Source organism: Anolis carolinensis, chromosome 3 (assembly GCF_035594765.1).
Source record: "Anolis carolinensis isolate JA03-04 chromosome 3, rAnoCar3.1.pri, whole genome shotgun sequence".
Taxonomy (NCBI): Eukaryota; Metazoa; Chordata; class Lepidosauria; order Squamata; family Dactyloidae; genus Anolis; species Anolis carolinensis.
The window spans coordinates 97650356-97653872 of record NC_085843.1 but is presented as its reverse complement, the minus strand read 5'-3'; positions in this window follow the sequence as shown (position 1 = coordinate 97653872).

The following is a 3517-nucleotide window of genomic DNA, read 5'->3' as shown; positions in this document are numbered from 1 at the left end:
CCAAACCAATCACTGAAAAATAAAAGTGTTGGATAAGCAAAAATGTTGGATAATAAGGAGGGATTAAGGAAAAGCCTATTAAACATCAAATTACATTAAAATTTTACAAATTAAGCACCAAAACATCATGTTTTACAACAAATCAACAGAAAAAGCAATTCAATACATGGTAATGTTATGTAGGAATTACTATATTTGCTAATTTAACACCAAACATTGAACAGGGATATAGGGCAGTGTGGACTTAGATAATCCAGATAGCCCCCAGTATGAAAAACCCCCTCTAAAATCAGGACAATAAATAAAGAACAACATTCTGAAAACAGGAGAAATCCAGACTGTAAACAATCAGGGACAGCTAACACCTCCCAAAGAAAGATTCTCTCAGGCAAAAAGAAGCCAGACCTTGAAGCCACAGGGTCATTAAATGCTAATCAAGGTGATTAATTAGAGTTCTTTCTCCCACCCTGGACCTTCTACAGATATATAAATCCCACTTACCTCACAATCGCTGAAGGCTCCCAAAGGCGGGCCCCGTGTGGGCACCAGGAGGCCCCGTGTGGGCACCAGGAGGTCCCGTGTGGGCACCGGGAGGCCCGGCGTGGGCACTGGGAGGCCCAGCACTCCGGTGAACGCTGGGCCACCCAGTGAGTGCTGGGCCGCCTGGCGCTCACTGGAGCGCTGGGTGGAAGGGGAAGGCTTCACCAGGAAGACCTTGCCAGGAAGACGTTCAGCGGTTTGGGGAGCAGAGAAGCCTTTTGCTTTGCCTCAAAACCTCCCTTTCTTGTCTCTGTTGACATATAGCTTTCTTTCTGTCAACCCCATTAGTCTTATCACAACTGAAATGCCGATCTGGCAAGGAATGGTTCGACCTTGACTCTCTCAAGGAAGGTCCAAGTTGCCTGCTTGAAACCATTGTATGCTTGCTCCCAAAATCCTCAGGGACAAACTCTGGCTGGCCAGGAACAGCAGCTTCATCCAGTTCTGGCTGCATGGGAATCCTACTAGGCCCCAGCCCAGATTCATCTGATAGGTCAGGTGCAGGGACAGTCACGGGCCCATAATAATTATAAGTATGACACAGCAAACAAGATAGATATGCTGGATTTCGTTTCACAAAATCACAAGTCGAACACTTCCCAAGTGTTTAGGACTGTATGATGTATTTTCAGATGATGCGTGCAGATCCCAGTAGGGTGGCCTTTTGCAGTTGGCAGATTGTGATTTTGTCAATGTCTATTGTTTCCAAATGCTGGCTGAGATCTTTTGGCACGGCACCCTGCGCAGGTGCCACCTTGACGTGGTGGTGGTGGGGGGCTTAACTGCTCCAATGATGACTGAGGGCTATGCTGGCGGTAGTGTAACTACCGGCAGGTCCAACCAAGCCAGAGAGGTCTCAGCTGAGGAGTAGAACTAAGAGCACCTAACCCATTAGCATTATGGAAAATCAAACCAAAACAAAGTCTATACTGGCTCAGTCGTCACCCAGGATAAAAAGGACCGCGGTGGATGCTGCTGATTCTGGACATCCATCGACAAGTGAGCTACGGAATCAAAATACAAATGAACAGTCACAGAAGCGGCAGAAATATACAATGCCAGAAAACCGCACAATTATTATTATTTTTTATTATGACACAGCAAACAAGATAGATATGCTGGACCCCGCCCCACAAAATCACAAGTCGAACACTTCCCAAGTGTCTAGGACTGTGTGATGTATTTTCGGATGATGCTCGCAGATCTCAGTAGGGTGGCCTTTTGCAGTTGGCAGATCGTGATTTTGTCAATGTCTATGGTTTCCAAATGCCGGCTGAGATCTTTTGGCACGGCACCCAATGTGCCCATCACCACCGGGACCACCTGCACTGGTTTCTGCCAGAGTCTTTGAAGTTCAATCTTGAGGTCCTGATAGTGGCTGAGTTTTTCCTGTTGTTTTTCGTCAATGCGACTGTCACCTGGGATGGCAACATCAATGATCCAAACCTTTTTCTTCTCCACAACTGTGATGTCTGGTGTGTTGTGTTCCAGAACTTTGTCAGTCTGGATTCGGAAGTCCCACAGTATCTTTGCGTGCTCATTTTCCAATACTTTTGCAGGTTTGCGATCCCACCAGTTCTTTGCTGCTAGGAGGTGGTACTTGAGGCATAAGTTCCAATGAATCATTTGGGCCACACAGTTGTGCCTCTGTTTGTAGTCTGTCTGTGCAATTTTCTTACAGCAGCTGAGGATATGATCAATGGTTTCGTCAGTTTCCTTGCACAGTCTGCATTTTGGGTCATCAGCTGATTTTTCGATCTTGGCCTTAATTGCATTTGTTCTGATGGCTTGCTCCTGGGCTGCAAGGATCAGGCCTTCTGTCTCCTTCTTCAGGGTCCCATTCGTGAGCCATAGCCAGGTCTTCTCCTTATCTGCTTTTCCTTCAATTTTGTCAACAAACTTTCCATGCAATGTTTTGTTGTGCCAGCTGTCAGCTCTAGTTTGTAGTGTGGCTTTCTTGTACTAGTTTTTTTGTCTGCTGTGCTTTGAGGAATTTCTGATTTTTGACTTCAATCAAAGCAGGTTCTTCACTTTGCTTTACATATTCTGCCAGGGGCATGTTCTTCTTCACTTGTTTTACTTGTAAGAGTCCTCTGCCCCCTGATCTTCTAGGCAGATATAGCCAGTCAACATCACTGCGAGGGTGCAGTGAATGATGAATGGTCATGAGTTTTCTTGTTTTTCTGTCCAAATTGTCCAGTTCCGCCTGTGTCCAGTTTATAATGCCAGCAGTATATCTTATGACAGGTATGGCCCAGGTGTTTATGGCTTTGATGGTGTTGCCTCCATTGAGCTTGCTTTTGAGAATTTTTCTGACCCTTTGTGTGTATTCTTTGCTGACCACAGTCTTCACATGTTCATGCTTGATGTTGTCCAGCTGTAATATGCCCAGATATTTATAGGCCTCTGGCTGGTGACACTTTATTGTTTGGGCATTGGGCATATTTATGCCCTCACTTTCAATGATGATGATGATGATGATGATGATTATTATTATTATTATTTCAATGATGATGATGATGATGATGATGATGATTATTATTATTAATAGATAGTTGGATGGATGGATGGGTGGATGAATGGATGGAAAGAGAGAGGGGGAGAGAGTGAGAGAGATCGGTGGGTGGGTAGATGGGTGGGTGGGTAGATAGATAAATAGATAGATAGCTAGACAGACAGACAGACGGATCGGTGGATAGACGGACCCACGGATAGACGGGTAGCCGGACAGGCAGACAGATCGATAGCTATCTCATTTCTTCCAGAAGAAAATGTAGGCCCTAGTTGTTGTCGGCGGGCTCCGCCAGGGGGCGGTCGAGTGAGGGAAAGGGCGCTGCTGCCGACACTTCTTCCGCTGTCCCTCTGAGCGGAGCTCCTCGTCGGCCGGGTTTCCGCGGAGGAGGGCGGGCCTCTGCTGGAGGCTGAAGGAGACTTGGTGGCCTTGCCTTTCTGCCGTCTTTCCTCCCTTGGGTGCGCG